This window comes from Solea senegalensis, linkage group LG2 (genome assembly GCF_019176455.1).
Source record: "Solea senegalensis isolate Sse05_10M linkage group LG2, IFAPA_SoseM_1, whole genome shotgun sequence".
Taxonomy (NCBI): domain Eukaryota; kingdom Metazoa; phylum Chordata; class Actinopteri; order Pleuronectiformes; family Soleidae; genus Solea; species Solea senegalensis.
The window spans coordinates 6158802-6179748 of record NC_058022.1 but is presented as its reverse complement, the minus strand read 5'-3'; the positions used below and the strand labels follow the sequence as shown (position 1 = coordinate 6179748).

Sequence of the window (20947 nt, the reverse complement as noted above, 5' to 3'; positions counted from 1 at the left end):
CCTCCAGCCTATGAATAAATGAGCTGTTGTCCTCATTTCTAACACCACTGTCACTGTTGGTAATTTAACTGCACTCATTGTACTGTAGTGACTTCCACACACACATGTCGTGGTTATTATACCTGACATTTAATCCGTCTACATCTATTTGTACTCACTGTAACCCAGTTGTAACATCTAATTAACAGTCATTCTTATGGACAGAATCCGGCGTGTTTCTGTGTCATGGGAACTTATAAGCATGAGATGCTGACTTCCTTTTGTCAGGAATCATTTCAAGCAGTTTAAAAAAAAAATGATGTGACTCACTCGGCACTAAAAAGAGATCATTATCCCTCTAATGATGACATATTGCGACAGTCTTTCAGAAACATAAAACATTTTAGCTTGGCATTTCTTTAAACATGGTTGTGGAGTGGTTGGCACTCACAGATATGGGTGAGTTTTGGGTGAAAACCAGCTGGCCTGTCGTTGAATTTGCATGTTCTCTCCATGTTGTTATTTCACAGGATTAGCTGCTTGTTAATGGATGGATGGATGGATGGATTTCTCACAGTAAGTCCAAGGCAACTGAAGTTATGCCTTAAAGGAATACTTCACCGATTTGCATTTAGCTTTGTATTAGTACAATAGGGGTAGTATTTTTGAAAAATCGTGCTTCCCAACCTCAGTTTCCCCTAAATCGAGAAATATCTCCACTCTTTTTTTGTGACGTGCCCACCAGTGACACTTGTTACAAGCCTTGAATTGCAGCGCTAATTCCACACTTTTTAGACCCACTCTTAGGGGTCAGAATGTAAACAGTGTCCACCATCTTTGCTAACAGTTACACTAACAGGACCAAGTGTCACTGGTGAATCAGTGAAGTATTCCTTTAAGTCATTAGGACAAAATGAAAATCTGTCTTTGTGTTGAGTTCCCAGAGTCTTTACCCCCCTTGTTTTGGGTTGGTGTTGTTGTTGTTCAACCATCCAAACATCCGTCGTCGACCACTTTATCCTCCACATGAGGGTCCTGGGGGCGATGGTACCGATCCCAGCTGACGTTCACTCTCGCACTCACACCTACGGTGAATTTCGAGTGTCCAATTTACCTCTGCATGTTTTTGTGCTGTGGGTGGAAAATGGAGAACCTGGAGAAAACCCACGTGCAAACTCCATGCTGAAAGGCTCTTGTTCCAACTTGGTCGCAAACCCGGGTCTTTTTGCTGCTATGCAACAGCACACACCACTACTTCGCCATGTGGTTTAATCAGTCCTGTTGTTTTAGGAACACTGAAGAACATATAAATTGATTGTTTGTTGAATTGAACAAATCCAAAACCCAAACATACAAACTTAACTCCCACAAAAGACAATAAAAGCAGCTAATTGTCAAAACAGGAAGCTAAAATGAATACATTTGTCAGATTATCAATCTATGCATCTTGTTAAGTTTCCTTAAAATATACACTATCTTTGATGCATCCTAACATTGAAAGTCATTGACATTGACACACTGTCTTAATTTCCTTTTGGGTGGGAGGAGTGAGGATGATTAAGTTAACAACAACAAAAAAAAGCTCTGCCTTTGAAAAGTAGGCCTCTGAATACTTATACCTGCCCACTGTGGATTAAGGGATATAGAGGGATCTGAGGTTCACAGCTATTATATAATTATATATTATATAATAAAAAAAAATCAAGAGCCACATTGCCAGTATTTAGGGTCAGTTGTTGTGTATTCAGTCGAGTCACAGTTATAATATATGGTCTCTCTGCAGGAGACCTGAGATGCAGCTCATTCAGCCTGGTAATGACCTTGTTTAGCGGTCAGTGCAGTGTACACTGAAGCATTGCATTGATTAAATATACTGTGGATAAATGCCCTTATTTGTCATTTTTTACTTTGCCCATGGTTCTAAGTGACCAGTGAAGACAGATAACACTGCCACTGTGCACAATCTTGTTTGTTTGTTAAAGGAAGCAGCTGTGAATCAAACGATTCTCGTATGCAGCAGCGCAGACTACTGTTAAAACTGAAAGAAATGTCATTATTAATCTAATGATTTGATCAAATTGAATTTATTTAGTGGCAGCCATTGTATTGTATTGACTTACAGATGCATAATGCAAAACTAAGAGACAACATTTTAGAACAAAACAAACACAGTCTTTATCACACATGATGTATGCATCAAATTAGTCCAGGGGGAGAAGAGCTTTTTTTTTGCAAGTGGGTTTTTTCCTCAACACATCTCTTGATGGACTCGACTGGAACTTTTGAACTTTTATAACGTGATAAGCCAAGAACAGAACATCTTGAACTGGGACCTTTCAACAAATTTAGCAGTTAACTTTTATAGACTGCATATAAAAAGTGGACGTAGTCTTCTGCCATGCCCTGGGAAACTAACCTGGATGTAAAAGTATATATTTATATGCTCCTCAAGCACTTGTTTCAGGTCTTCTTCAATAGAACATAGACGGATAATGGCACATATGAGTGGACTCCAGTGTGATTGACAGCATGTACTGTCTAATAGGTAGCAAATGATGTCTGTGAACTTCTGGTTGGAAATGGCAAATCTCAAGGCGTCAAAGCAGAAGTTCAGACTCTTAAGGGTGAAGTCATTAACAGTTGCGGCTTGTTAAGCATTTGTGAATATAATGGGGGCGTGTTCAAATGTGAACATCTCATGAATGACGGTAAACAACCCCCATTTTAACACAGAATGTTTATATACACTGTCTGGTGGTTCCTATGATACTTACGTGCTTTTTGCTGCTTTAAATGGCTTGTAAAAGCATTGTTTTCACAGTGACATGGGTCTCAGTAAATCCAGGACCCTGTCCAGATCTGGTGTTAACATGGTAGTCCGAGTCCTGAGTGATTCGATCATGTCCAGAATGCACGTACAGGTCAAATCTGATCACAAAACACGTTGAGAGTTGGTTTGAGGATGCAGGTCCTGAGCATACATGAACTAAATCTATGCTCATGACAGATTAGAATTAATTAACCAATTAGTGATAGTGAGTTTGTCCTCTGCATTTAACCAGCCAGAGCAGTAGGCAGCACTTATCTGCGCCCGGGATTGAACCGCTAACCTTTTGTTTACGAGCCCAATTCCTTTCCTCTTGGCCACGGCTTGCCGTGCGTCTACCTTCCCAGTTTCTGTTAGTCAGGTGATTTTCTTATTTCAGTTCTTGTTACAGCAGCACGATTCACTTCTTTCGTCTCTTTCTCTCTCACACATACACACATTCACAGTCAGACTCATTAAAAACATCTTCTTTTTTTTTTTTATTTCTTGCGACTACAGTATCCATTTCAATGCCAGATGTGATCAGTCTTACTTAGGTACTCAGGTTTTGAATGGGGCCAAAAGGAAACTTTTCATTATTCCACAACAATGAATCCAATCAGGAGACAGAACTCCACAAAGACACGGTACTCTCTCTGCCTGCCTGGGAAGTTAGGCTGTTAGTTGATGATTAAATGAAATGAACCCCCCACCCCACCATGTTCATGAGTGATGCAGGAAGGAGGGAGGGGGAAATGCTAACAGCATTGTCGGGAAGGAAGTGAGCCAAAGGTTTTGATAACTTTCTTACTGTACTGTCGCAGTCTCTGGTGAAGTAGCAGTGCTCAGAGGTTGCACGGCAACCTGCTGTCTTGTAAACACTATAAAAGCAGCAGCTCTTACCAGGTGAGCACCACCACCAACCAACAGACTTTGCTATAGGGTGTGGTGGGACGACAGTGATTGATAAGCGCATTTATGAAGGTGCTTACCTGAAAGCCCAAAGGGGAGGTTAGACTTTGTGGCAAGGACACTGAGACAGGATTATCAAGAACTTGATGAATACTGCATGCCATAGTAAATTAAATATGGTTATGCGAGTGATAACAATTTGTAGCTTAATGGTTCCTTCAATAATTAAAAAATACTTTTCACTTTTTTCTTCTTTTTTTTTTCCATCACACTCGGCCCCATGTGGAGTTTGCGCTCCGTGTGAACTGAAAGAGCTGAGCCACTAAATCCCAGCGAGCCGAGGGGAGTCTGAAGTCGCGTTTGGTTTGCTTAGTTACCCTCGATGCTATTTCCTGTCACGGCCACTCTGTGCACTGACAGAGAAAGATTTCCCCTGAGGAGATTGTTTTGGCCTCTGGCCCATACATGCATTGAACTTTAAGTCTTTGAGTGAGTAGAGTCCAACATGAGTCTAACATGCAGCGATGAGCAAGAATTTTGCTCATCTAAATACAATTTTTGTATTGTTTACATTGATTAAATAACAATATGGAGAGGTAGACTGAGTATTCTTTGCAGTTTTTGAATAATAAGCATCGGGATAATAATATTTAAGTAATCAGCTGATAATTTATGTTCATTTAAGAGGGCCACACGGCGGTGTAGTGGCTAGCACTATTGCTTTTTAGCAAAAAGACCCAAACGAGAGGCTTTCTGCATGTGTGTGTGTGTGTTTTTCTCCTTGCTCCCAGCTTCCACTACACTAACAGTTTAAGAAACTCACAAAACATCAACTGTTGATAGTCACCGCTGATCTAATGTCACGCTGAACGATAACGTGGAGATTGAACAGTAATTCAGAATGATTACCGGGTTTATTATCATAACGTCCAAACACTTAAACGCAATGTTGTGTGAAGATACCAACAACCACAGGCTCAGAGAATCAGCTGAGCTGTAGCCAAAGTCAGTGACTGGCAAAGATGCTTCTGAACCTGTGGTACTTAAACTTTAAGCGACCAGTGACCCTTGTATGGACAATAAAATGGTCGACAGTGAGTGAACGATTGTTCATTTAAGTTCCCACTCTGTTGTAATTGCTGCTAAAAAGATTTTTCTTGTTTATGGGACAAAGTTTAGTCGAAGTTTATATTTATTTATTCAAAAATATTGGAGTACTCCTCGGTCCAGAGAAAGAATTCAGGCAAATGATACACATAATAATTGTTGTTGAGTAAATGCTACAGTTGGGCCGTCATGATTTCTAAATATCAGCATCGTCCAGTTTACCTCCAATTACGGGTCCACTTCATGATGTCACCTGACATAAACATGAAATACCTTCTTGTCTTTGACTAATGACTCTAACGATGGTAATAAAATGAGAATTTAAGGATAGATAATGACTTGCCAGTGAGTGTTGGTGAAATGTCTTAATGAGCTGCATCACATTCGCCGTTGCCTCCTCGATCGTGCTGTAACTGGTCTGACAGTGAGTAGAAAATACAACACATCATTAATATGCTGATTTCCCTGTCATAAAATAAGCATGTTTTCCAATTGTAATTTTGCGTACACTGACCATAAACGGTCCATCCCTGTGCTGTAGCGGTGTCTTCACTCAGTCTTGTTTACACACAGTCGCTCTGCCTGAGGTGCGTCCTTGTTATTCGTCAGTGTTACGTTCAACAGTGTCCTGCGCTCACTTTTCCAGAGGTGACATTAAATCTAATGAAAACGGATGATCCCCCCCCATCACAGTGGCTCAGACCCATCGTCTACCAAGTTCCCGTCAAATTCAAAATCATAGCTGAAGTCAGCTGTCGACACATCACCTCCCCTGTGATGCTCAGAGTTCAACAGATTGGAAAGGTCACATTTCCCCACACAAAAAAAAGAGATATACACACATGCAGAGCAAAATACACTGGCAAGTCTTCTGACTTGGCTGATTCACTCGGTGAGTTTTACTTTTTTTTGACATGTTTATAGCACTGATTTGAGTCACTTGAAGGGAAAGTGCTTATTACTTGCAGATAAAGTGCTTAATCTGTTCATACTGCACAGAGTGTATATTCACTTACTTGGCAGTTTCTTTAGCTAAAACAAAAGTCAGTCTTTTCAGCGATAAATCCTCTTATATTTCTCTGTTACATGCCGCACAGATCATTCAGGTACATTCCAAATAAACGATGACATGTCTGCTTCTAATATGTCACATACCTGAAAACACAACAGAAATATGCGTCTTAAACAGCCACCGCTGCGTTTCTTCACGTACATATAGAAGTTTTAGGCCGGTGTGGAGGGAAAATGCTGAAATGTATGATTTTCAAAAAAACATAAAGTTATTTTTATCAATTCTGAAAATGCAAAGTGAACTAATAGAAGACAAATCTGAATCAAATCAATATTTGGTGTGATCAATACTTAAAGATACACTTGCACAAAGCCAGGGATTTTGTAGGATTATAGTCCGATGTAGATCATTTGTATGAGCATTTAATTTCCATTCTTTGACCATTTTTGGGAGGCCAATGTCCCATCACCAAGAAGCCCCATGGGCCTCATGTGGCCCTCCAAACAATATCACTGTATAATTACTAATTACTGTTGTTGTTTTTTTTTTTTAAATGAATGATTAATTTTGCATCATCAATACGATGTTAAATACGTATTGTTGTTGTTAAAACACTTTTATTTTGAAATCCTCCAATCCAAAACAACCACAGTTGACCAAAGGTGCTGTGAAATAATAGATAAAGCGACATAAAAGCTCTCACGAGGCAAACAAATACTTTAAAAGACATAGAGCAACAACAACTTCTGGGAAATATTGTTTGTGTATCCAAATATTGTTATTGTAAGTTTTTTTCACTCCTGACCAGACAAGAGCATGTTTCATTTAGAAGAATCTCACAATACAGCATACACACATAATATACCAAAGAGACTGCACCAACCACCCTCCCCTTAAACCACTGCTACCTCACGAGGAGTGCACTCCTTCTTGGAAAGCTTGATTGGTTTCTCTGAGGACAGAAGAGAAGTCCCTGAATCTAATTCTGTCCAAATGAAGAGGCTGTCAATCACTGTTTGATGGAGGACACCTCTCGCTTTTTTCCAGAAAAGTAATATCAGTTTTTTTTTGCAGTTACAACACCACGCGCTAGAAGACGAAACATCATCATTTTCCTTACATGGAAAGAAAGATAACAAAGTGAGTTTATAAACCTGAAGCAAATGCATATTTAAAAACAAATGTGCTAGGCCAGGAGTTGCTGAAGAGTGCAACAAAGGAATGTTTGTGAGTTCAAGTTGAAGAGTGGTTTTCTTGATGCTCGCTGCACAATCAGGAAGCGCGGATAAACAGAGTGGAACCCTGTGGTGCTGGATTGGCAACTGGGCCCAAGGAGACGTGTGGAGAATGGAGAGACTGTGACTTGAAGAGAGACAAAGTGTAACAGCAGGCTAGATTAACCGTTTTCACTCCATTAAGTCGAGGAGAATAAATGCTGACTGGCTTCTTTTATGACTGTAACCAATTTGTAGGCTTGCAAAACTTTTACATATATACCCTCAACAAAAATAAACACTTAATGCTTTTGTTTTGTTTTGTTTTTTATCAATGAAAGTAAAAGATTCCTTTTAGTTTCCTGTCTGCAAACAAAAGGCTTATTTCTCACAAACTTGCCGTAGATTGCTTTAAAGCTTCGATGCCAATAGAAAGCATTTTACACACAAAATCAATATCATTCACATCTAGTATATTATACCATCAACTAGGACCATAAAAGCTGCATCACTGGCATTTTATAAAGTCCTATGAAAAGTCAGAAAATTCACTCCCACAAGACATAAAATGACTCCTCTCTGAGGTCTATGGAGTCTTTATTTTGGGAGAAATTGAGGGCTTTTCGGACAACATGACTGCAGTCAGAAAGTCAAAATAAATCTCTTTCCTATCCTCTCTTCCTTGACCCGGGTGAAAAATGCCACAAGGTTGAAGAGCGATTTGAAGGAGAATTGGTAAGAACCTAGGAGAAGAGAGCCGTGGGGGAAAAGAAAATCCATCTATGCTGACACTAAGGTTATGTTTTATCAACTTTATTTATAATGGAAGATACAGCAGGAACTTTGTACTGGACACATTCCATTCAAGATTATACTCTCAGTTACTTGTAACAAGACATTCATCTGTTCAAGTACAATAAAAACAAGCTCTGGACTAAAACGTTGAAAAATGTACACGTTTTACAGCATATAACCGTTTTTTTTTATGTGTCTGTTTAAGTGAGAATCAGCCTGAGGCACAAAGGTATGCTTTCATTGAAGGACACAAGAAACAACAGATTTGAACCACTGAACAAAACCTATTTAAATCTTTAAATATGTGCCTTTATCTCAACATTTCACCACTGTGTGCACTTTGGTGTGGGAATATTCACGATTATGGACGAGGAACCCAAACAATCATGAATATTTACAAAGGTTTTTGTCGCTTTTGCTGTAAACGGTCTCTCTGTCATGTCTACATTTATGTCCGTTGACGACAATGTTGCGTCTCTCTAAAAGGTTGCACCGCAAGGACTTGTGGGACGTCATATTCTCCTTTCCTCCTGTAGAAAGATGTCGCTCCTACACTAAAGTTGATTGGATAAGAATCGTAGAGGGAATTAGACCAGCTCCAATTACGGCTGGGTTGTGTCTCTCAGTTAGGAACCAGAAGCAAAATACACAATTTAACCACAGTTATCTGCATCCAGGAAAGCAAAAAACTAATTCTCCCAGCCAGTGGCCAAGTTTAATTAAAGTTTAAGTTTAAGTACCGCAAGTTCAGAAGCATCTTTGCCAGTTACTGAATTTGGCTACAGCTCAAAGTGATTCTCTGAGCCTGTGGTTGTTGGTCTCCTTACGGAACATTAAGTTTAAGTGTTTGGTTGTTATGGTAATAAAACTGGTAATCATTCTGAATTATTGTTCAATTTTCGCGTCACCTTTCAGCGTGGCATTAAATCAGCGGTGACTATCGGCAGTCGAAGTGATGCGAGTTTCTTGTAAACGGTTAGTATAGTGGTCGCTGGGAGCAGCAGCATCAGTATTTCTTGTGTTGATAAAAAAAGGAACATTGTGTATCCGTCCATGATTAGGCTCATATTTGGTGCCATTTTATTTATTCCCCAGCTATTTGTTTTGACTCTGGCAGACAGAGACCTCTCAAAACTCTACTCGTCTATGATACGCTTGCCAACAAGGTAATCAGCTGCCTGTGAGCACACAATGAGGCCCGAGCAATGTAATCAGCAATTTAAAGGCTGGGATGTGTTTGAGGAGTGGAAGACGTTCAGACACATCCAAGATTGTATTACGTCTAGGCCTCATCCTGAGAAGGTCAGATGAAATCATATCATGGAGGACTTGGCATTCAAGGTCATTTTTACACCTAGTAGTCTGATAAGTCGGTGCGATTGGGTTTGAGGGAGCCGTAGCATTGTTCTTTGGTTGGAATGTGTCTTATTCCCTGCGTCCAGACTTGGGCACTGCAAACCCGATGGTTAAGTTAGATCCTCCAGGAAGTACACAGCTGGCTTTACTCTCAACATAATATCTTGTGGAAAGAGCATCACTACATGTGAGACTGCAAAGTCAGTGTGAGCTTTTTATTTCCAGAGGCCATTGATTTAAAAAAAAAAAAACTCAGTGGAACTTTGAAGCTGGAGATGTCAGACTAGGAATTTGTCATTGGTAAGGTCATAAGTACAACAAATAAGGCCTTTAATAAACCGAAAAATAAGCGAGTGGGCAAGATCTTCTAAGAGAAAAGCAAAATTCACTTAGACATTAAGTAAAAGAATTGATGGCGCATGTTATCCCGGCTCAGCAGAACCAGAGATGTGGAATGCTTCAATATTTATTTCAAACCGATTACGTAGACTGGGGACATGTTATCAATAATAGAAAAATCCCCTTTTCCGCGTTGCTTGTCAACCAACTGTGAGCACACGAGGAGGGAGCCTGGTTTGATCAAGTGGAATGGAAGGTTCAGCCTAGTTATACTGAAGGTGACATGGAATCTTTAGTTAGTAATTTAACTGGGTCAGGTTGTACATTAATGCTGCTGTAAACTTCAAAAATCTCTGTTTGGGTGTAAGTGTAGTGCTGGTAAGTCCTCTCTGTGATACATTAAGTGTGTGCACCTCTTACAAATCGCTTATCTTTTCAGGAGACTTACTCCGACCTTGCACACGAGAGGTCCAGCTAATGTTTTTCCTCCTTTGTGATTTTTCTACTTTACCTTCAGTAGATCTCAGGTTTGAAAGATATTTGCGTCTCTGTGGGAAGAAAGTTTATTCCTCACTTGTGGGGTTTGGAACCAATAACCTAAAAGTCTCAAATCCTTTCCTCATAAGTGGCGACGACATGAAATTGCAGTGTTGAATTTCAATGTGTCCTTTCTATTCGCATTAAGCAGGATGTGATTAAGCGAATTAATTATACGTACGGGAAATAAATGGGTGTTGTCAACATCCGGCGATGATGAGCTGGTGCTCAAACTAATTACTTACTAAGAAAATGAATACTTGGGTACGGCCAACTTTGAAGAAGAAGAGAGGAGAGTTGGTGTGGTCCACAAGATTCACCTTTACCACCTCATCATATTTGAACAGACATGAGGCAATCTGGTTTGTATTGTCTACCACAAGCTTGGTAGATTGGTTAGATGTACCAGCTGCAAGCAAAACAAAAAATGGTCAGCTCCAGTGGTTCTCGATGACTGGATCCAAGTTGAAAAAGAAATGATTTTAAACTACAGCACAGCAAAAAATAATGACAATCACTGTAAATAGTGTTTACTGGAGTACTTCAAAAGGCACATAAGTTCCCTCAGAGAATAAGGATTCATGGCATAGCCTGTGTAGTATCTGCAATAGTGTGTAAATGAAGACAAAATAGCTACTGAATTCACAATATATGGAATCAACACAACTGTTTAGGCAGGTTCACTTGTATTCCATTATCTTCAACAACAGACTGCGATTGCATTTTCAGATTTTATTTTATTTCTTTTTTCCAGCATGAGAAGACCGCAGACCATAAAGCGTGAGCTATCGCATGTCATTTAAAGTGATTTTACCTCGGTTATTGCTTCCAAATTAGTTTTTCCCCAAATACTTTTGTCAAGCTGGGCATATCTGATCTGTGTGAGCACTTTAATGTCTCGTCCTACAGCTGCGTCCCCTGGTCACCTTGTGCCCACATCTCAGCTATAAAACAGGTAAATTAAACGCCCTGTCATAAACAAATAGAATTATGGCTCAGTTTACAAAAAGTGAGATCCGGGTTGTAAAAGAAAATTGTTTCCATTAGCCCAGATTATCAGTAGTCAAAGTTTTGAAATTAAAATTGGAGTAAGGTTGAGATTTACATTATAAGATTCTTCCGAAGCTACATTTGCTATGCTCTATATCCCGTGATGGTCATAATCTTTTTCCCTGTTGTGAAACTGATAATGTGCCATGAAGGATGAGCTTTTTCCAGAAAGCCTTAGGAGTCACAAAGTCTCTCTGCCTGCTATTTGGATCAACCTATTTTTTTTGCCCCATACTGTTTCAAAGCAGATGCATTTCGACCATGTATCCTCTCGTCTGTGTGCAGGTCAGAGCGCGGTGGGTTTTAAGATAATCACACCAACGTGTACCTTCTTCTTGCACAATGCAGGCAGGAGTTTCTGCCCCTCAGGAAGTGAGATGGGCCCGAGCCAGGAGGGTGCTATCAGTATGTCGCATGTCTCTTATCTACCACCTCCAGCATCTGGCGCACTGGATCTCTTTTGCCCACATCATGGGCTTTTGCTATCGGGAAACTTCATGCTGCACAGCCAAGAGGGGGGAAACAGATCTTTATTAACAGTTTTCAAAGAGAATCTTCATATTTTACTGTTACGTAGGGCTGGGTTCTTCACACTAACTCATGGTACAAATCTATTTTATTTACACTCACTTAGATGCCATACACTGTATTTGATATATTACATGAGACACATTACAATCCTTCTTTTTGGATTATAATCCAATTTTCTGCTCCAAATATAACAAAAAATGTCTAATTACAGTTTTTGGCATCTTTCACGACCGCGGCCCCTCCACTCTGATGAGTGTGTCGTTCCTGGAGACCTTGGGGTGGGTTGATGTTTTTTTAAGTCGTCTTAAATATTGGAGCATATGAAATATCTTCACTTGGAATAATATATCAAGGAAAGTTTGTTTTGAAATTGACTTCCTGTCAAACGATCAGAACTTGCCTCAAAATGATTAATAAACTAGAGCTCCGTCCTTCCGAGCAAGCAAGCCTCCCCTGCCCTTTGGACTTAACCCTTCTCACACCAGGGCAATGAGCAGGATTAGAAAGTTGCTGTGCATTTCTGTCTTTGTTGTTGTCCCAGTGTGCATTAAGAAGATGAATGAGTTGAAGTATAACTCGACTTCCCGCAGTCAACTATTGTCCTAATAATAACTTCTAGAGAGGTTTGTGTCGCAAGAGTTTCCATTAACTTTAAAGAGATAATTTGGGTCTTTTGAAGTGTGATTGTGTTAAGTACTACCCTATCTTAAGAAAACATTTGCCACTTTATCTTGCTGTTAGACAGATTTTTTATTGTCACTTTGTAAACCACCCATTTTCCTGCACCGAACTCTATTGAGAAAATCTGTGATTTTAGCTCACAGGGATGTGGGAGTTGCTGGTGCACTTCTGCCATAGCTGAAGTGCACTTACAGATGAAGGCAGCAGTAGATGACAACTTTGGGTTACGTCAATGTCAGATTGATAAGATGAGTGATTTTCTCTATGGACTTTGTTGTTGGGATCGTGAGTGATTTAAGTGGCATATAGCCTTTTTCACCGGCTTCTCTGGCTTCCTTTCACAGTCCAAAAACATGCAATATGGACATGCTAAATTAACTGTAGGCGTGAGAGTGAATGATTGGTTGTCTCTATATGTGGCTCTGCGATGTCAGCTGAGATTGGCACAGCACCCCCCGCAACCCTCCTGTGAAGGATAAAGTGGTAGAATATGGATGGATGGAAGATATCACACTCTTAGGACGGCATAGATTTCATTAGTGAGCCTTCTGTTAAGTGGCTAAGATCTTTTTTTTTTTTGTCTTCCTGATGTCCTTGTTGGCAGACATGTTTTCATTGAGCACATGCCACCGTCTCTCATGGGGCTTCCAAGCACAGGCAGCGTGGATAGCACGGCTATGTGACCGTGTGCCGGGGCCACACAAAACCACACAGAAATACCAATTTGCATTTAGCTTTGTGTCACTAGAATAGGGCTAGTATTTTTGAAAAATTGTGCTTCCCAACCTCAGCTTCCCCTGAGTCGAGAAATAGTGACACTTGGTCCTGTTAGCGTCACTGTTAGCAAAAATGGCGGACATTGTTTACATTCTGGGAATGAGGTCCCGTCCCCCTATGAGTGGGTCTTAAGATAAATGCAAATCGGTGAAGTATTCCTTTGAAAGAGAAATGAAACTTCACCGGCTCAACGTACCAAAACATTTCAGCAGCATGTTTTTTGGTGACTTAAAACCGTCTCTGCTGACCTTTGAACCATTTAATGTCATGTAATTCGTTGGACTGCCCTGATGAAAAGGAACAATCTGGCATCTCGTATGCCATTCATCTGCTCATATACACCGTGGTGAATAATAGGACAGAATAAGAGAAATTCTGTCTCCTGTGGCAAGCCTTGATTGTGCTGCAGTGAAAATGATAATATGAGGAAGGAGAAGACAGTCCATGAAAGTAGGGCACACAACACACGACTGTTTCTTCCTTGAGCAATTTTAGTCAACTTGGTTCTGCTCCCAGGCAGCCAGACCATAACTGCGTGTCACTTTTCCATCACCCTATTTTTTTCTGCCTCTCCTTCAAGTGTCTGTCTGAATACTGACAGAATCCCCCACCCCACCCCCAAAAAGATGCAGATGGTCTCAATTTTGTTTTTAATTAATTCCCCTTTTCTCTGCTGGTAGAAACGGGCCATTTTTCCTCTCCCTGGCTGAGGTGTTTTGATGTATTTGTTACTGATAGGATCGTGAACCTGCAGAGCTCAGCAATAAATATGATGAACTCAAAATCATGGTAATAAAATTCCAAAACTATAGTGTGTGTGTGTGTGTGTGTGTGTGTGTGGGTGGGGATGATCTGCAGCAGCATATGTGAGGAAAGCACTGCAATCGCGAATCAATCAAGTGCTGTGAACAAAAAGACTTTTCACATCCATTAACACTTCCTGCCCTTTACATCTATAAATGTCATTTCTCACAGATTCCACAGGGCAATGCATAATAGAGCAAACCTGCCTCTGCTTTTCACAAGTGTATAAACAACCTAGTTCAATCTTAAAGTGAGTGTCCTTGTATATTTGTTTTTATGCTATCGCCTCCAAAAAAGTAAATTCAGAGCTCTGGTGGAGAGAAACATTAAGTCATAAAGACACAAACATACATCATTTTTCTCAAATGGTTCAGTTTGCTTTTGATTTCACATTTGCCAGAAAGGCATTTCATAGATTTCTTCTTCTTTTTTTTTTTTCTTTCAATTTTGAGAGTGATTGATCAGTGTGTTTTGTTTGCTTTCTTTAAACCATTAATAAACGTTGAGAGCTCACAAATCTCCATCGCTGACTCCGTGCCATAAACTCAATAGTTTAAATGAATAGAACTGCCTTATAGCAGAAGGTTAAGCCCACGGAGCCTGAATAAACAATTCTGTGCTACTGGGGGGACAGAGCTGAGTCAGCACCTTAAGCCTTTTATCCACAAAATATAATAACTATGGCTGATTATATGCTGATTTGTGATTTCTTTTTTTTTTTATTCATCAGTTTCATTTCCGTACTGTCCTGGGTCACTTATTTGTACTCTGTCTCATGCATATATCTGTAACACTATTAGCAGGATTGTCCTGTTTAAGTTTAGGCTTATTCTTTCTTTCTGTTTGTCAGTCAAGCGGTAAACTATGGCAGCCTTAATTGCAGCCGAAATAATAGAATATTTCCGTCAAGCTCGGATTTTTTATCCTCTGCAGAAAATGAAATCAAGTTGCTTCCAAAAAATAACTTGGTTTTTTTCTAACTGTTGCAACCATCGCCCATCGCAATTAGTCTACAATTTGAAGTCGCATTCAATTCATGCATCTCTGAAGGCTTCATTATTAATTTCTTCTTGTCTCTTTTCACTTCCAGAAAATGCCGCACCAATGAGTGCCCATCAGCCTTTAGATAAGTGAGGCACAACAAAGGAACCTGAGCATCAAGAGTCCACAGTAAACAGTAAGACTCTTTATCTGCCCTCTTCAGGACTGCCTGAGACGTTATTGCTGTCATGATAATGCACACTCGCACATACAGCTCCCCCTGACACAAGTCAAATTCCATATAAGATATTATAAATACACTTTCGCTGTCGATACGGCAGTCCAGTGTTTGGCAGCTTCCTTCCCCTGTCCACACAAAAGCACTAAGCCAAGTGGCTCACACTGGCTGCTTCACTTTCACTTATCTTCAGTTGTATTTAAAGTTTTTTGTGCGAGTGTGGTTGTATGCGGTAGTGACACATAGTCAACACTGACTGTCAGCACCGTGTGTTGTGATTTTTTTTTTTTTATATAGCCAAACTCCTCCATTGTCCTCTCCCCACACTGACTGTGTCAGACAGCTGTTCATCTGGAAATCCTGCCTGCTTGCATTTGTTGAGTAATTATGACAAGAAGCAGCTGTGAGCTGTCATTATGAGATTTAGCTGATTTGGGGATTTGACAAGTGTTTAATGGGGGTATTTTCAATATTTTTGCCAAAATTTGTGGTATGATCAGCTGGTTATATACGTTATTGAATATGTATAGCAATACTGATTCCACTCAAACAACCATCGCAGCATATGAATGACTTTAGGTGCTGCATAAATACTTCTCAAATGCTTATACTTCTTCTTCTAATAGTGTGAAGACACTAGAGGTGGGTAAGAAATATTGATTTAGTGATATATCATCATCCTTTCTTGTGCAATACGATAATCGACACACTTTGAATAGAACTTTTCGGATGTTTCTTAAGTTAGACAGATTACCGCTTTATGATTGGCTTGCAATATATTGATTTTTGTATCGTGATATTATTGGTATCGTGGACATACGATAATCGACACACTTTGTTCTCTATGTTGTGAATGAATATAACTTTTCAGACGTTTCTTAAGTTAGACAGATATCGTCATATATCGCTTTATGATTGCCTTGCAATATATTGATTTTTATCGCGATATTATCGGTATCATGGACCATGCGTCCCCGTATCGCATTGTACATGCATGCGGAATCGTTTTTGTTTGTGTATTTAATCAGTGTGTAACTGATGAGCCTGGCTTCCTTTGGTCCATAAATCCAAACTAAAAAGTCTAGTGTGTCTTTAGTGTAAGCCATTATTTCAGAGGCCAAGAGGAGATGTTTTCTTGCACTGAGAATGACTGAGATATAGAACATTGGATCACATATGTCCTTGGGTGGGACACACGGTGGTGTAGTGGTTACCCCCGCGACCCTCTGGTGGAGGATAAAGCGGTAGATGATGACTGACTGACTGACTGATGTCCTTGGGTCAGACAGGAGATGAATAGTGTGTCCCTATAGCAGCATACCTTTGAGTGCCTTGTCTTGAATCTTTTTCTTCCTATACACTTTGACTGTCCGTTCAGAGTAAACATGGCCCAAAGAACGTGTTCATTCCATCATTTGAAAATATATGCTGCCACACTCTCCTTGCTGTCAGGGGCGTTCAAAACTGTTGCTGACAGTAAAATATGGCCACATTTAAATGACTCCGCGTCGAGGCTGGCCGATGCCTTATCATGCAGAAACAGAGGTGTCGATTAGAAGTAAATTATTGAGGTAGATTTTGGTCATATATAGGCCAGCGTAATCCTTCTTTAAGATTTATGAACGTGTCACATCGGTGAGCGTGCTATTTTTATTCTTTATGAAACGCGGTGTGAGTGTCGCAGCATATACACAACACCGAGCTAATTGCAAGGGTTATCGTGCCTCATCTCATCGTCTCTTTATTTTAAACAGCGCTAAAATGATATGAGTGTTGTTTCATACTCATGTGAGATGAGTAAGAGAAGGCAGAGGGTGTGCTTGTTGCTGTCTCTGTCCTGTGGTGTCATCATCCATTCATCTTGGTTTTACATCAGGGGTCTCCAACCTTTTTTCTTCTGAGAGCTACATTGACAAAATTATTATTATTATTATTATTTTTCTCATAGCTCAATTCAACCCAAAACAAACTGAATGAGCTTGTAAGCAGGTTTATGTTTACTTATTGAAACCTTTGGCGAGCTACTTGGAAAGGGACTGGGAGCTACTGGTAGCTCACAAGCTACTACTAGCTACCATGCTCCTGCAGATATACCTTACTGTTGCATACACACTGGTAGTTTGGCTTTGTCCTAAACTTTCTTTAAAAGTTCATCCACCATTGCCTCTGAGGCTGACTACTTTAGTACAACCCACACTGCTGCAGAAATGTAAAATCACTCTGGAGAAGCTGCATTTCAGAACTTTTTCCTCCTGACTAAAACTTTTTATCTGCTAAATACTCCTTTGCAACTATAGTCTGGGTGGTTGCATTTTCACAGGTATAACAATCCAAAACACTGACTTCTATCGGCTTTATACTCCACATGAGGGTTGCGAAAGGGCACAGGTGCCAATCACAGCTGACATATAGAGGGAAAAGGTTGAGGTACAGTACATCCCGACAGGTCAGGATGATGGACAGGCCACCAGTCCATCATCACAGGGCCAAATCTTACACCAAACCATTAATTTGAAGACAGTCCCTTGGGCATCTGTTCTTGCCTCCATTCATCAAGTGTATCTTGGTGGAAAAGATAGTTTTACCTGAACGAATCAAAGCACCAATAGCTGGAATCTACAACAACATCTCTGTCTAAGAACTCATGTGTTGTTTCTACTGTTTTGTAGACGTCATACACACAGAGAGGAAAGTTGTTTAGTTGGATGTTGTTTAAAACATCCAACTATTCATAAATCCGCAGGGTCCTCCAGGAGACCCTGGTCTGCCATGGATGACCTCTTTGGCCCTCAGGATTGTGACTCTGGTCCTCCCATGTCTTCTCTTTGTTTTGTCAGTAGGTGGCGGTACTGAGCTATGATTTCATGTCATGAGTAGAGTGAGTGAGTATATAGTTCTTCTGGCTCATAAAGCAAATCACTGCTGAAAACAAGTCACGCTAATATGTTCACTTACTGCTAGGTTTTTCCTTTTCATTGCTCTGTACAAGTTTCCTTTATTAAATCTTGTTTCTTTGTTAATCCATTGTTTAAAAGATTTTAGTTCAGGCTCAGTTTTATTCAAATCTTGTTTGTTGTTTCATTAGAGGTTACAGTACAACTCTGTTTTTGTCAATTATGTCAAATACATTGTTGTCTGCTTGTTTATTCAGGGTCTCTCCCTCATGCTGATTATAAATGTGAACCGTGAGTGTAGAGCTAAGTAACCATTGAGCATTGGTTATAGTGAGTCAGCAAACAATGCAGTTAAGCAAGCGGTGCAGTTAAGGCTGAACAGTGTGTCTGGAGGGTCGGCTGTGTGCACGAGAGCATAACAAGAGAGTTTGAATCCATGCATGCACAATTTTTAATGCATACCATAAAAATAAATACTTCAGATGTGAGTCTACTGCCAGGTCTTACTATGTAAAAGTCAGACCAGGCCGAGAACATTTCATGGCGACAATTGAAAAGATATGGGTCGTATTCCCAGCTCCTGATTTCCCCCATCGTGAAAACCATCTAAAGTATCCACTAAAGTGGTGCCATCTTTGAAAATGTCAGACTTGCAATACCTATCTTGATGAGATCTGTCATTTTCCAGAGAGCTGAAGTCACAAACACTTGAACTGACATTTTGTGTCACTGCAAAGTCCCACAAGACATTTTGCAACCATTATTATTTTGAAGTCCTAATCTATAAACAACAAGAACAACTTACTAAGTACAAACAAATGTCTGTTACATGCAAGCCACACAAGTTCTCAGTATTGTGGTGTCAGTGAAGGGTCTCAGTCATCCAGGCCATAATCTTCTTCAGTGGTTCGCTGTGGGTGACTGGACTTGCTTGAGTTGAGTTGAAGACTTCGAGGCGGCTGCAAAGAGGCTGGAGTATGACTGAACATGCAAAGGAGGACCCACAAAAACGTTTAAAGGAGAAAAAACTCAGTCGTTCAGAAGTCTGATGGGATAAATGCTTCTTGCCCCAACCTGCCCCCAAACACTGTCTCAGTCCAAGACCACACAGAGGCAGAATAATAACACCATCAACAACAAAAATCATCAATATATTAAACAGCATGAACCTGCAAAATTTGGGCCACAGTTCAGAGACTATTTACTGACTATTTACTTTTTATCCTCAAGACGTCATGCTAGATGTTCGCGTACTTTAACACACACCGCCTGATCTCATGTGTTCCGCGTCCCCTCTATTTAAAGTTTGTCTCCAAATGGCACATTTTCTCCAACATCAGTCAAATTGAATTGTACAGTTAGGAAGTTAATGAGTTGTGCCAAATACCTCTTGATCGGATCACTGCTTTCTCCAACAGCTTGGTTTGAAGATAACTGGTAATATACTGTATTCTGTGTCCTCTCTGGCACGGCAAAGCAGAATTAAGTGAACGCAGTTAAATTTTCTGTGACTTTTCGTACACCCTGATGGGATTCTCCGTTTATATTGCTACATATAAGTGAATGTTTTAGGTATTATGCATCATGTTAATGGGTTATCTGTACGTTGTTTTAAACACATCTGTCTATAGAAAAGTTGCTTGCCCAATAACTTGTGATTCTGAACAGAAATGTAAGTACATTTTCAAATCTCTGGCACAGATGACACACAGTAAATCGGCTTGGAACAAAAATAAATGCCTGCACTTGGTTTGTGACAACTGTGAAGGCACTTTAAGGTTGTTCTGTACCCTTAATGTTTAGTATTGAGTGGTATTTGTCTCTTCCAGACAGCTGCTGCAGGCAAAATCAGAAAACTGTGGAGCAAAAGTTAACTTTAGTCACACCGAAACGGCAAACATGACCTTTTGAGCTGTCAAGAGCGAAAAATGCAGTTGTGAGGCAGCTGTGAGGTGACAAGAGGAACATTAACAGATGACATGTTCCCGCTTCAACCTTGTACCTCATGGTATTGCACGGCTGACCTATTTTAATTAGCTTCCAAGTGTACAATCATCCAAAAAACACTACTTTGTGACCTATTGAATTTGCTGCTCCATAGTTTGGAGGTAAATAGATTTTGGCGTGTGATGTGTAGCTTTAAGAAAAATAATGATGTCCATGTTCTGTGAGGTTTTGCCATCGCCTCCAATGACTTAACTGTTTTTGACAGAGTTAACAATGGGATGAAAGCGCATACACAGAAAAGGGGTTGTTCTACAAATCAATCCCACAGAATGTGTTTTGTTGTAGCTGCCAAAAGGACTACTGACACTTCCTGTAACACCTTTAAAACAGCCAAGGTGCACTATAAAACAATGTTGAACTCAAAGACAATAAAATCAAATGAAATGTTCACTTTTCTCTGTTATGGTGACAACATGCCCTTTGAGTAGAGCTACTTCTTTAGGTATGTTGCCTGGGGAGTAATGGTATGCATATAGCTCCTTAAAGTAAGTGTCTAATGTTGATGCTACTTAAAATGTGTTTTTTACTTATCGCAAATCACACAACACTAGTGAATAACTTCAAAATATAACAAGTCTCAGGGAAAACAGTTTGTTGTTGGTTACTGTGTATAATTCCAGTTCAAGAACACCAAACACATGCAGAATAATAACATCAACAATAACAACATCAAAAAAATGCTAAACTGTAAGTTACACACTGCAGCTTTAAGTTAAAACTAAATAGTGTGCTCTTTTTCTTCTTAAATCATTTTCTATGGAGAGCCTTCTTAACTCTCGTGACATCTTTTTAGCGTACGCTATTATTCACAATAAGCCGCTAAGAATGTTGCAACAGCAGTGCAAAAGCCTGCTCAGCAGTGCTGCGCTGCTTTATCATAGTTTATTATCTAGTTTACTGACAGCGCTAATACACATCTAAGGACAC

General features: G+C 40.0%; 1 protein-coding gene across 5 annotated transcripts in view; it reads left to right on the top strand.

Moving 5' to 3' along the window:
- Window positions 1-20947, top strand: part of gulp1a (GULP PTB domain containing engulfment adaptor 1a) — a 74784-nt gene that overhangs the window by 13747 nt on the left and 40090 nt on the right. For 4 of the 5 annotated variants that reach the window (XM_044017017.1, XM_044017018.1, XM_044016995.1 and 1 more), the window contains exon 2: window positions 14991-15077. The exons of the other annotated variant lie outside the window; for it this stretch is intronic. The gene's annotated coding sequence lies outside the window, so the exon portion shown is untranslated. The remainder of the gene's footprint in view (window positions 1-14990; window positions 15078-20947) is intronic. 5 annotated transcript variants of the gene reach the window in all.